The sequence below is a fragment of the Pongo abelii genome, chromosome 5 (genome assembly GCF_028885655.2).
Source record: "Pongo abelii isolate AG06213 chromosome 5, NHGRI_mPonAbe1-v2.0_pri, whole genome shotgun sequence".
Taxonomy (NCBI): Eukaryota; Metazoa; Chordata; class Mammalia; order Primates; family Hominidae; genus Pongo; species Pongo abelii.
The window spans coordinates 17,364,484-17,379,222 of NC_071990.2; the positions used below are offsets into that span (position 1 = coordinate 17,364,484).

Here is a 14,739-nt window from a genome sequence, read left to right on the forward strand (position 1 = left end):
AACGGAACATTCCATAAATACACAATTTTAAATTTCAAACTGTGCTCCATTCTGAGTAGGGTGATGAAATCTCAAGCCATCCTCTTCCATCCTGTCCATTTGTGAATCATCCCTTTGCCCAGTATATTTATGCTGTCTAACAAGCTTGTCTAACTTGGGGCCTGTGAGCCACACGTGGCCTAGGATGCCTTTGAATGTGGCCCAACACAAATTTGTAAACTTTCTTAAAGTATTATGACTTTTATATATATATATATATATATATATATATATATATATAATTTTTTTTAGCTCATCAGCTATCATTAGTATTTTATGTGTGGCCCAAGACAATTCTCCTTCTTGCACTGTGGCCCAGGGAAACCAAAAGATTGGATACCCCTGCAGTCCAGGCTATCTGCCTGTTGACATCATCGGCTCCTGCATCCAACCATAGCCATGGTAATGACTCCATGATCCAGTGTCACTGATATGGTTTGGATCTGTGTCCCTACCCAAATCTCATGTTGAATTGTTATCCTCAGTGCTGGAGGTGGGGTTTGGTGGGAGGTGATTGGAGCATGAGGGCAGTTTCACATGGTTTGGCACCATCCTCCCTTGGTGCTGTCCTTACGATAGTGAGTTTTCGTGAGATCTGGTTGTTTAAAAGTGTGTGGCACCTCCCCCCTCCCCTTGCTCCTGCTCCTGGCACTTAAGATGCCTCACTCTCCCTTTGCCTTCCACCATGATTGAAAGTTCCCTGAGGCCTCCCTAGAAGCAGAAGCCACTATGCTTCCCATACAGCCTGCAGAACCATGAGACAATTAAACCTCATTTCTTTATAAATTACCCAGTCTTGGGCATTTGTATATAGCAATGCAAGAACAAACTGATAAAATCACCCAAAGCAGGTGACTCGTCTTCTGACATAATCATCAGAAGATGAATAGTAGCCTGATGCGCCATCACAATGCCTACGTCATTCACCTCAGCTCATTAAATCCCACAGGCATTTTATCATCTCACATCACCACAAGAAGAAGAAGGGCAATTGTTATCACTGATCTCTTACTGTACCTAATTTATAAATTAAAAATAATAGGTACATATGTATAGGAAAAAAATACTGTATAGAAGGTTCAATACGAATCTGTGGTTTCAGGAATCCATTGGGGGTCTTTGAACATATCCCTCGTGGATACGGGGGGACTACTGTACTGTATAAGCTTTATAGAATTTTGAGGTCCTGGGTCACCTCCTCTGTTGAGATTCTAGCAAAGCCCCTTATAAAAAAGAGTTCATTAAAAAGTTTTATTTTGTATAAACAAAGGTAAAAGAGCAGTAGAATCATTCTAACCATAGGTTAAATAGGGAAAAAGGATTTTTCCCGTGTCTACTGTGTTATCAGCCCTTGAGTTCAGCCTTGGCTGTTGCAGTTGGAGTGTAATCCATGGGGACAAACTCAGTGCAGAGGAGGTGGCTCAGAATGCAAGGACAAGGGCACAAGGTGGAAGAAGAGACCAGAATACTTTTAGCAATGACAAGGAAGGAGACATCAACTCAAAAGAAATATACAGGACAAAGGAGATGACGGGAGAAATTTTGAGGTAGAGGGGAGAAAAGTTGAAGGAGTAGAAGTTAACACAGTTATCGGCCTCTTTGTCTGGCACATCATGAGATCATGGGCTAAGGAAAAAGGCAGGTTTGGGCTGGAATCTCAAGGGGAACTGTAAAGATTTAGAAAAGCCCAGCTACTGTCCTCTTCTTTCAATTCCACTATTTTCTGACCTAATCCTGTACAAGAAAATGTTATCAATAAATATGTAGTCAGTGATCTTCATGTGTCTGGCCTGAGAAAATAGCGATTAACCAAACAGACCTAATCCCCACTTTCTTGGAATGTATAGGTCTAGTTGGAAAATATGGACAATAAGTATCAAAGAGTTGTGAGGAAGAAGTGTTCACTGGGGGCTAGACCTTTTGGGGAGACATCATATAGCAGACAGATGCTATGATAGGGCTAGTTCAGGGAAGAGTTCAGGCTTCAAGTTGAGGCTCGTTACTTTCCCCTCCAGACTAGCGAATTATTTCTTAGTGGATTTCTCTGCCTCCTATCTCTTTCCAGTCCTATATACCACCACCAAATTAACCATTGTTATCATGATTATGCTCAAAAATGGTCAATAGTCCCCCAGTGCCTCCTACTTAGGCTTCAAATATTTTAGGCTAAGATTGAAGGCCTCTACCAGCCAGGGCCTAACCTTCCTTCCACACCTGGCTTCCACAACCCTCCATTCCAGCTAAACTCACAGACTGTCCTTTATACATGCCATCCTTTATTACCTCTCCACTTTTGTCCCTGCCCATCATCTTGAGGGTTTTTCCTCCACAATCCACTCTTAATGTCTCATTTCCGCATGAAGACTCAACTCTCATGTCCATCAGAAAGTGTTCTCTGATCCCCAGTCTAGAAGCAACTTTCCTCTCTTCTGAACATCCATGGAAATTTGTTCAGACTTCTTTTAGAATATTTTTTACGACATTCCTAGAACTGTGGTTATTTTTATACTCTTCACATCTTCCTACTATATTATCAACCTAAAGACAGGATTTGTGGCTCATCCACTCTTAGACTCCATAATACCTTATACTCCAATAAAAAATAGATTTAGCTGAGGAAATACTCTGCTAATGTTTGTTGAAGTTAGTGTTAAAAAAAAGTCATATGAATGGATGCTTGGAACTTCCCTGTGGTCCTGCACACATTGATTCTTGTGGATATATATTTTTTCTGCATTTCTGGAACACAAATGTTCTAAATGCATACATACTTCATCCATCCATCCATTCATTCATTATTTAATACAAACATATTGAATGCCCGCCATATGCAAGGTATCCACAGGATAGGGAGGGTGCTGGCTCTGGCTTTATGCAGTGTAAGCACTCATTGATCAATGTTTATGTCATTTTGTTTCCCTTCTTTCCAGACAAAGGGAAGCAAAGACTCACTGCACCTCATTAGTGTCAGCAGACAGCAATGTGTAATTGGAATGACCTTTGTATAAGTGCTGACCTATGGGGTCAGAATAAGCCTTATAATGTACAGAACCAACTTATGTGCAATTTTAACATCGACAGAGAATATTGGCATTTAAGAAATTCATCTCACATTTATTGTTTGGAGATTTTACTTTCAGAAGATATCAGTTACATTTCCCCTCTTTTTTTCTCTTCTCTGCAATTATTTTCCTGGCATTCATTCAATAAAGAGCTTCAAGTCACTTTTTTAGACTGAAATAAACTTTGATGAAAATTGAAAATCAATGCTTTCCTTCTAATGACGTTAAGAGAAAAGCCTCCAATTTTATAATTATAATCAATATATAAAGGGGAAGTGGCCACAAATATGCTGCACATCTTAAGAAGCCGAGCGGGTTTGGTTACTCTGATTTTTAAATAATCGGGACATTTTAAAAGTTGCTGTTTATAAAATACTTTTTAAAAATGTCATCACACGCAGTATGAGTGCACCCAGTCTTGATGCCTCGCTAAAGCGTTAGCTGTCTAGCTCCTTCTCCTCCCAGAGCCTTTACCCTCATATCGGGTCTGGGGACACACATGCCGTCTCTTGATTCCTAAGGATCCATTACACATTTCTCTGCACAAATCTTCGGGGATCCAACCTATCTGTGCCTCCTTCAGCCAGGAGCCTCCGGATCTTTCCAGACTTCTTTGCAATACTGCCTCATGCACCGAATCCATTTCTCGCATAGCCTGGCGCTTGGCAGGCAGGCTGGCGTTCCCTGGCTCTGCCTTCCCCATTTCCCTGTCTTTTCTCCCACGGCCCATCTGCCCCTCCTTTCCTCCACCCCCTTCTCCTCTCTGCTCCCCTTTATTTCCACTCCCCACCCGCGTGGCTTTGCTCTCCCTCTCCCCCCTCAGCTCGTCTGTATTTGGAGCTCCGGAAGCTGCCGGCGACTCTCCCCTGGAGCAGCGTGACTGACACCGGTTCCTATTCAGCTGGGAGGAGGGAGAGGGGAGGACAAGGGGAGGGCCGCGGGAGGAGGGTGCGAGTGGCGGACCACGGATTTGCATTGCCGAGGACGGGACCCCAGGGCAGCGAAGCAGGTAATCCTGCAGCGGTCGGGGCCCAGCGAGGCGGGGAGGGGTCGGGGTGCAGGTGCGGGGGGCGCCTGGCGGCGGGCGCTGGCAAGTTGCGCCCGGAGGGTGGGGTGGGGAAGCGGCCGGGACGCGGCGGCTGTGGCGGCAGCGCGAGGGGAATAAAGGCGGCGCGGGCGCGGGGGCCGGGGCGCGGCGACCCTGGCGCCGGGCGCGGGGCGCGGGGCGCGGGCGCGGGCGGACTCCCATCTGGGTCAGCGGAGCGGCGCGCCCTGCCCCCGCCTCCCCAGCTCCGGCGTCCTGGCCGCTCCGAAGGCGGGGTGCGGGCAGGAGCTGCCTGGGGTTGGCGGGCGGCCGCGGCCTCCCCACCCCAGCGCCGCCGCCCGCCTGGCCGCTCTAACTTTGGGGGGTCTCGTCCGCCGGGCTGTGAGTCCTCCAGGGGGGTGTGGGTGGGAGTCATTGCGCCGGCTCTGACCAGAGCCACCTCGATCAGAAAGTGCTGGAAAGAAACAGACCTGGCTTCCCCCGCTGCAGAACCTGACTTGAGGAGATGAGTCACTTCTAAAAAATGCAGAGGCAACTGAGACTGGGGGAACGGCTCGGAAAAACGACACCCGCCGCTGGCTCTCTGACTGCTTTGGGTAGAGGGGTGTTCGTGGAAGTAGCCGCCCTATCATCACTTTTAGGGCCAGAAATCAACCTGCAGATGGCCTTTTCTTTATTCTCATCAGAGTAGTGTTCGCTGCAAGTTGTAGCAATATTTGAATGGATGCATTCTTAAAAATGAGTATGTATGCGTGACTGCATTTAGGAAATTGAACCAGGACTAGGTCCAAACAGCCAGAGTGGAGATGAACACTTGGTAAAAACATCTAGGACCTTTGGTTTTATAGTCGTGGAAATGCAGAAGCTTCTGGGACTTGAGCACTGTAGTTTACTGAGTACTCCTATTTCCTTACTGCTTCTGTAGATTTCATTTAAGCAATGTTCCTCAGAATTCTTGGCAAACTATCTAAGCCCACTTAGTGTAAAATTACAACGGTAGAGTGAACTTTAGAGAATTGGATTTATAGTTACTAGAGTCTAATTAGACTGCAAGCCTCTTGAGAGCAAGGATGGGTTGTTTGGTAGTTCCTACAGCACCAAACAGTATTTGGCTCACAGCATGTAATGGATAGACAATGAAAGTGTGTGAAATAGTTAATTCAGTACCTTAAGTGTAGATGGAGCATGACTTCTTGAATATACTGCATATTTTGCAAGGAAAGGCGACTTCTCCATGAATCCCGAAATTTAAAAAATTCTTAATAACATTACAATCAAAGTGTCATATAAATACTTCTTAAGGATAAAGAGAAAAAGAAGTTGACCATGAGAAATCAGAAAGGTGATTATCAAGGTGGTTTTTGCTAGTAGGAAGTAAGTTTTTGTTCCCCATCGTTAATGTGAGAAGTAATTTAATTTGTTGATACAGGGTAGGGTTTGGTAAACCTTTGAGTTAAGAGCTAGATAGTAAACATGTAGGTTTTGCAGGCCGTATGGTCTCCTTAGCAACTACTCAGTTCCACGGTGATAGTTTGAAAGCAGCTAAAGACAATACCTAAAGGAATGGTATGTTTGTGTTTTACTTTATTTACAGATGTTGAACTTTTCACCAGTAACAAAATATTATTCTGTTTTTTTTCCAGGCATTAAAAAATGTAAAAACTATTCTTAGCTTGAGGGAGGAGCAGAAAACACAAGAGTAAGAGAGAAGGGAATGGATTTGTCCTTCTAGTAGTAGTTTGCTACTCCCACTGATTGATTCTGTGCTAGAATCTGGAGAGGAGTCTATTGAAAGGATTAATGGGCCACATTCTCTTGAGTGCCTGTTATACCTTGGTAGTTAAGTTAAATACCCTCCAGAAAAGCATTAACTTATTTTGAGCATTACGGAGTTTTGTTTTGTTTTGAATATTTCCTAACATCTTTATGCATGAGGTTTTGTTTTGTTTTTAATTTATTATGTAACATTTTATATGTAAAAATAATATGCTAAGTCTAGGTAAGTTATGAACATTATATTCAACCGAACACCTGTGAACCCATCACTAGGTTTATAAACTAGGGCTTAAGAACTAGACAGTTGTGAAAAGATAGCTCATAGAATGGGAGGAAATATTTAGGAATCATGTATCTGATAAGGGACTTGTATCCACAACATATAAAGAATTCTTACAACTCAATAATAAAAAGAAAAATAATCCAATTTAAAAATGGGCAAAGGATCTGAATAGCTGTCTCCAAAGAAGATATACAAATGGCCTATAAACCCATGAAAAGATACTCAACATCATTATTCATCAGAGAAATGCAAATCAAAACCACGATGGGATACCACTTTATACTCACTAGCATGGCTATAATCAAAAAGTCAGGTAATAACAAATACTGGTGAGGATGTGGAGGAACTGGAACCTTTGTACACCGCTGATGGGAATATAAGATGGTGCCCTCACTTTGGAAAAGTTTGGCAGTTCTTCAAATTAAACATAGTGTTACCATATGACCTGGCAATTCCATTGTAAATATATGTCCAAGAGAAATGAAAACATGTGCTCACAAAAAAACCTCTACACAGATGTTGACAGCAACACCATTTATAATAACCAAGAGGTGGAAACAAACCAAATGACTATCAGTTGATGAGTGGATAAATAAAAGGTGGTATATCCATACAGTGAGATATTATTTGGCCATAAAAAGGAGTGGAGTACTGATACATGCTACAACGTGGATGAATCTTGAAAACATTATGCTAAGTGAAAGAAGCCAGTCAAAATATCACATACTGTATGATCTATTCATTTGAAAATGTCCAGACCAAGGAAATGTATAGAGCTAGAAAGTAGATTTTTTGTTGCTTAGGGCCGAAGGGGCTGTAGGTGGGTTGGGTAGGTAAGTGATAGATAAAGGTCACAGGGTTTCTTTTTGAGCTGAAACATGAAAATATCCTCTAATCGACTGTAGTGATAGTCTCACGTATCTGTGAATACACTAAAAACCATTGAGTTGTACACCTTTAATGGGTGAATTGTGTGGTATGTGAATTACATCTCAATAAAATTGTTAAAGAAAATAAACAGAAAACTAGGGGAAAAAGTACTAGATTGTTAGCATCCAGTTGCATCTTTGTGTTTTTCCTCTGTGCCTGCTCTCATGTCCCTCCCAACCCTGAATTTTGTGTTAATCATTCCCTGGTTTATTGTAAAACAGTTTTATCACATGTGTATGTATTCCAAAACAATAGTGTTTAGGTCTGTTTTTTGATTTATGAAAAAAGGTATTTATAATCTCGCATTCTCTTTTGAGATGGAGTCTCTCTCTGTCACCCAGGCTGGAATGGAGTGCACAGTCTCAGCTCACTACAACCTCCGCCTCTCGTGTTCAAGAGATGCTCCCGCCTCAGCTTCCTGAGTAGCTGGGATTACAGGCGCGGGCCACCATGCCTGGCTAATTTTTGTATTTTTAGTAGAGAAGAGATTTCACCACGTTGTCCAGGCTGGTCTCAAACTCCTGACCTCAGGTAATCTGCCCTTCTTGGCCTCCCAAAGTACTGGGATTGCAGGCGTCAGCCACCGCACCCAGCCTAATCTCGCATTCTTAAAATTTAACATTAGGTCATTAAGAATTACCCACATTGGGCCGAGCGTGGTGACTCACGCCTGTAATCCCAACATTTGGGAGGCCGAGGAGGGCGCATCACGAGGTCAGGAGATCGAGACCATCCTGGCTAACGTGGTGAAACGCCGTCTCTACTAAAAAATACAAAAAATTAGCCGGGCATGGTGGCGGGCACCTATAGTGCCAGCTACTCGGGAGGCTGAGGCAGGAGAATGGCGTGAACCCGGGAGGCGGAGCTTGCAGTGAGCCAAGATCGCGCCACTGCACTCCAGCCTGGGTGACAGAGCGAGACTCCATATCAAAAAAAAAAAAAAAAAAGAATTACCCACGTTGTTGCATGTAGGTATGTAATATTTCTTGGCAAATATTCCATGATTTATTTCACCGTTCTCGTTGACAGGCATTTGGGTTGGTTCCCATGTTTTGCTATTACAAAGAATGCTGCTTTGAAGACTTTTTTCCATGTGTCTTGGCACACATGTGCGAGAGTTCTTCACTGTGAATGTGCCATGTATTTTAATGGGAAAAAAAAAAAAAAGAACCTGATTCTCCTTTGACTCACACATTGATGGCATGTAACCACTTACTCATTTCCCCAAACCAAGATAAAATGATTAGATCTGACATTCTGACTTCTCATCCTATTTACATTCTAGTTGTAAGTGTATTTCCCAACGTTTTAAGAAGTGTGGAAAATCTAAAATTTCGCAACTGAATTTCACAGCAGAGCCTTTTAACCCAGTCACTCACGGACATCTTCATCTCCTTATATCACCTGGGTTTAGGATGGGAGGGAGGACAACTTTATCATTACATCAAAGGAACATTACTTTAATCAAAGTACATGAGTGGTTACTAAACCTCATTAAAAGTTGCCTCGTATTGTATATCCTGCTGGGTGGTCTAGTATTTCCGATATGATTTAGTTAGGTAAATCTGATAACAATGAACCTTGGGCAGATCTAGATCTGTCGTTGACTTAGGCAGTGAGCTTTTGCCGTTCATTCAGGATATTTCTCCTTGAACTTAGAAGGGGGAAAGCACCTTAAAGTCAGAACAAACCATTATGAGGAATTTTAAAATTACTTTTACTATTTTAAGATATATATAAAATTTATGATTTTAAACTTTTTTTTTTTTTGAGATAGAGTCTTGCTCTGTCGCCCAGGCTGGAGTGCAGTGGCGCGATCTCCTCTCACTGCAAGCTCTGCCTCCTGGGTTCAGGCCATTCTCCTGCCTCAGCCTCCCAAGTAGCTGGGACTACAGGTGCCCACCACCATGACCGGCTAATTTTTTGTATTTTTAGTAGAGACGGGATTTCACCGTGTTAGTCAGGATGGTCTCAATCTCCTGACCTCATGATCTGCCCGCCTCAGCCTCCCAAAGTGCTGGAATTACATGCGTAAGCCACTGCGCCTGGTCGGATTTTAAACATTTTTGAGCATACTATTCAGTGACATTAAGCTCATTCTCACTGTTGTGTAACCATTACTATTGTCCATCTCCAGAACTTTTTCATCATCTGAAACTGAAACTTTGTACCCACTAAATATAACTCTGGATTCTCCTCTTCCACAATCCATGGCAACCACCATTCTACTTTCTGTCCCTGAATGTGCCTGTTCTAAGTACCTTATACAATATTTGTCCTTTTGCTACATGAGCTTTGTTTGTTTGTTTTTGAGACAGAGTCTTGCTCTGTCACCCAGGCTGGAGTGCAGTGGCACCATCTCGGCTCGCTGCAACCTCCGCCTCCCGGGTTCAAGTGATTCTCGTGCCTCAGCCTTCCCAGTGCTGGGATTACAGGCGCGTGCCACCCCACCCAGCTAATTTTTATGTTTTTAGTAGAGGCAGGGTTTTGTCATGTTGGCCAGGCTGGTCTTGAACTCCTGACCTCAGGTAATGCACCTGCCTCGGTCTCCCAAAGTGCTGGGATTATAGGGATGAGCCACCACGCCCGGCCTAAATGAGCTTTTATATCCGGGGGAATTCCATCTTGTTTTGTTTTGTTTCTGTCTTTAGTAGACACTTTTCCCACTTTAGGAAAAAAAATGGCTTCTTTCACTAAGAAATTATGTGAAGCGATTGTTTCCCTTTCAGTATACAGCCCTATACAGACAAGGACATAGGACGTTGTCTAAAACCAGAAGAAGAAATTACGACTATTATGAATGGGGTCTTCATCTGCCCCGTCTAGTTAATTAGGCATCTAATAATCCTGGCTTCTCATTGAACACTTAGCCACCTGCAGAAGGTGCACTAGCCCCTAATTCTTAAAATTTCACATTTACCTGATACATGGAGGAAGTAAATAACCTTTGATGTTCCTGTTAGCCCTCAGCTTTTCAGAATGTAAAGGCCATTCTGCAATATAGAAGTCTGATCTAAAATCTCTTTTGTTTTGATGGGAAGGGGTGTTCTGAGGGGCTGAAGGAGGGTTCCAAGAGGCTGAACATAGAAGGGAGGTAAGCTAAATGGCAGTTCTGAAGAGGAAGATGGTTCCTGGAGAAGTTAAGATGCTGGAGACACCAAAGACAGACCTGTAGTGGCTGGGCATGGTGGCTCACACCTCTAATCCCAGCACTTTGGGAGGCCAAGGCGGGTGATCACAACGTCAGGAGATTGAGACCATGCTGGCTAACGTGGTGAAACCCCATCTCTATTAAAAATACAAAAAAAAAAAAAATTAGCTGGGCATGGTGGCATGTGCCTATAGTCCCAGCTACTTGGGAGGCTGAGGCAGGAGAATCGCTTGAACCCGGGAGGCGGAGGTTGCAGTGAGCCGAGATCATGCCACTGCATTCCAGTGTGGGCAACAGAGTGAGACTCCATCTTACAACACACACACACACACACACACAAACAAAACACACCTGTAGTACATAGACAGCTTTGTTGTCCTATTATTGTGCACAGTTTAATGAGAAAATAACCTCTGTTACTTTGCATCATTCCATTTGGAACTCCAGAGAAATTCTGGGATCCATTGGTTGACTTACTCCCCCTTTGTTGAGTGACTGCTATATCCCTAGCATCTGGGGATGCAAAAATGAAGATCAGTGAAGGAAGACAGAATGAATAGAAGATGACACTTAAGCTGTAAACATAAGTCTCGAAGGATCTATTCGGATGATTGTCATCATTTCCTACTTTGTTTCTATTTAGTTTTAGTCAGAGAAGAATCACTGGATTCTTGGCCGGGCACAGTGGCTCATGCCTGTAATCCCAGCACTTTGGGAGGCTGAGGTGGGCAGATCACAAGGTCAGGAGATCGAGACCATCCTGGCTAACATGGTGAAACCCCGTCTCTACTAAAAATACAAAAAAAAATTAGCCAGTTGTGGTGGCAGGTGCCTGTAGTCCCAGCTACTTGGGAGGCTGAGGCAGGAGAATGGCATGAACCCAGGAGGCAGAGCTTGCAGTGAGCCGAGATCGCGCCATTGCACTGCAGCCTGGGCAACAGAGTGAGACTCTGTCTCAAAAAAAAAAAAAGAATCACTGGATTCTTATGAAAATGAATTATTTTATCCTAAGGCAACAAGAACAGTTAAATTGGACCACACTAAGAAAATGAGATGATCAGATTTTTCAGAACCAGGTAAAATAGGCTTCCAGGTGGTGCATGTATAGTTCGGTCTGGTTATAGTGTGATATACCGGAGTTGGAGGCATCCATTTGTAATCTTAGTTTCGAAGCTGCTGTGGTCTGAATGTTTGTGTCCGCCCAAAATTCATATGTCAAAATCCTCACTGCCATTGTGATGGTATTAGGAGTGGAAGGCGTTGGGAGGTGAATAGGTCATGGGGCAGAGCACTCATGAATGGATTAGTGCCCTTATGAAAGAGAACCAAGAGAGATCCTTTGTTCCTTTTGCCAAGTAAGGACACAGCAAGAAAGTGCCATCTATGAGCCAGAAAGTGGGCCTTGATCTGCCTTGATCTTGGACTTCCCAACCTCCAGAACTGTGAGAAATAAATTTCTGTTGTTTATAAGCTATCCAGTCTGTGGTGTTTTGTTATAGCAGCCTGAAAGGAACTAACATAGTAACCTATGTATTACCCAAACTGTGCAAGTCATAGATCAATATGATATAAGTGTGATTTTTCCATCGAATGTATACTGTCCTGGTATTGCTACTCACCCCTCTCCAGTGGCAGGAAAACCAAATGTCTGGCCTAATGAGTTAGGTTGATTGATGGACAGGTTCAACTAATTGGTTACTTGACATGAGGTAGGCTAAATGCAGATAGTCTTTCTCTCGTCAGTCATGCTAGAAGCTGTGGCTAGAGATTTTCAGGGTACAATGCAGATCCACAATTATTTAGGCAATTTTTTTTAAGTTTACATTTTTATTTCTCCTCCATTTGAATTTCTTCTCTGTTTCTTAGTACTCCTCTCTGTGTTCAAAGTTCTCACTGTAGACAACCCTTCACTCCCCCTCCTTCCATCTTGCTTCAGAACACCCTCTCTCTTCTTTAGGAATTCACTCCCCTCAATGCCTCTTTCTGAATGAAAGGTGGACAATTATCAATTCAAAGTCTTCAGTAATTGAAAACTTTAAAAAGAGGCTTGTTAGTAGTGTGAGTCTCTATATAATATATAATTGGGGATGGAACTCATTTTTATGCTTCTTATTTTGGTTCAGCAATCTTTAAACTGTGTGCATTTACTATATGCAAAGGCTTGCCAAAGGTGCATGTGCACAGGTGCTTTGAGAATATAAAGGTCCAAATCCTCCTCTTCCGTATGTGCTTTTTCCTAAGACTAATCTTGATGAGAATGGACCTGAAATGGGGACACAAGTTCTCTTTCCCATCTGCTTTTCTGTAATCACCTTCCTCTCGCTTTCCTTGTGAAAAGCATATGTCTACCCCATTTTCCTAATCCATTTTACTGAACGGTTTATGTCTAACCCATTTTAGTAAATTGCTTTGTCCAAGGATGTAAAACTCTAGGGGATGGGGAGGACAAAAAGGGGGAAATTTCTGAATATAAATTTTGTTTCAGGGGTGAGAAAGCAAATGACTCTAATGCCTGCACAGAGACCCTTTTGCAAATCATGGGTTTTCTAAATCTATCTTAAAAAACAAAAAGTGAAGCCCAATCTAATCAAATAGTAAACTGATATTAAAGGATAAACTCTAAAAGAGAATGAAATTTTCACTCTCATACAAATAAAAAATAGACATTTTCAAACTTATTTAAAAAATGAGAGAGCCAGAAAGGGTTTGCAGTCAGTTTAAAGGAGATCATTTATAAGAATGCTGGAATGAATTTGCTTAATACATATAAAACTGGCTTCTTCCACAATGGGAGAGGGAAGGTGATTGGACTTCTACAGGATAAAGTTTATTTGCATGTCTGTATGACTTGCTTTACTGTCAGTTTTCTGCAAGTTAACTTGTATCTCTACAGAGTTATAAAATAGCTTAGTCAAATGCAATGGATGACTGAGATGACCCAGATGAATAAGTATTAGGGTACTCATGAAATTTGTCTTCTCAATTTTTCCTTACACTGACAATTAAAATAAGTTTTGATATTTCACTACCATGTGATGTTGGAGTTCAAAAAATCAAGTGACATTTCTATAACAAAATTCCTCCCATTTCCATCTCCTCATTAGTTTCCCAGCATTACATTGATAAAAACAAAATATAAGAATTAAATTGATGCTCAACCTTGACTCATTTTATTTATTTTTATTTTATTTTATTTTTTATTGAGATGGAGTCTTGCTCTGTCGCCCAGGCTGGAGTGCAATGGAACGATCTTGGCTCACTGCAACCTCTGCCTCCTGGATTTAAGTGATTCTCATGCATCAGCCTCCTGGCTAGCTGGGACTACAGGTGCGAGCCACCATGCCCAGCTAATTTTTTTGTACTTTTAGTAGAGATGGGGTTTCACCATGTTGGCCAGGCTGGTCTCAAACTCCTGACCTCAGGTGATCCGCCCGCCTTGGCCTCCCAAAGTGCTGGGATTACTGGCGTGAGCCACTGCGCCTAGCCACCTTGACTCACTTTAATAAGTATACACATCCACATATCCATAAAGTAATGAAAAATAAAGGTGTTCAAAAGAGAGAGATTTCCAGTAAAGTTGCTTTTTATTTACTTTTAGTAATTATTGTCAAAATTTGTAATATTTGTGTTGTTTTCTAAGTCACATCCTACTAATAGTAACAATGGTATCAGAATAGCTTTTTTTAAAAAATGTTTTGACCATTGAATTAGAATTTAAATTTAAATAATGTTTTTGATGCAGAAAAGTATGGTAGGCTAATGAGTAAAATAGACTAAAGCATAAAATATGTAAAATTAGGATAAACTTCTGTAGGGCAAGAAGCGTGGAAATATAAGTTCAAGGAGAAAATGGAATTATGCAAAATTTGTGACTATTAAAGAGCAGCCTGTTCCAGTATTCTTTTAAAATGAGTAAGAATGAATTTCACTGGACATATGAGATAGTTTTATATGTCCATATTTACACAGTGTTGGAAGTTACATTCTTTGTGACTATTCACATTTTGGTGACAGTTTCTATATGCCAATCTAAAAATGTGCAAGAGGCTTTTACAAAATTCTTTTAGGGTATATACAAGTAAAAAAATTGAAGACTCCTGTTGTAGCTCACCCTGCTGCTATTTTCTGACCAAAAACCAAGGGTCAGTAATTGTGGCAAAAGCTTTCTAGCTCAGTATTGGTAAATGAACCAATTCATTAATTGACATAGTTCTAGTGACTCCTTGTTTTACTGGATGTCCCTAAGGAAGACATTTAAGAATTAAAGGTCTTGGCCGGGCACGGTGGCTCACACCTGTAATCCCAGCACTTTGAGAGGCCGAGGTGGGTGGATCACGAGGTCAGGCGTTCAAGACCAGCCTGGCCAACATAGTGAAACTCCAACTCTGTTAAAAATACAAAAAATGGCCAGGTGCGGTGGCTCATGCCTGTAATCCCAGCACTTTGGGAGGCC

The 14,739-nt window shown here is 42.2% G+C and overlaps 1 protein-coding gene across 1 annotated transcript in view; it reads left to right on the plus strand.

Annotated features, from left to right (window-relative positions):
• The first annotated feature begins 3,706 nt into the window (after window positions 1–3,706).
• Window positions 3,707–14,739, plus strand: part of CAP2 (cyclase associated actin cytoskeleton regulatory protein 2) — a 162,109-nt gene continuing 151,076 nt past the window's right edge. Inside the window, 1 exon segment of the mRNA NM_001132441.2 lies at window positions 3,707–4,110. The gene's annotated coding sequence lies outside the window, so the exon portion shown is untranslated.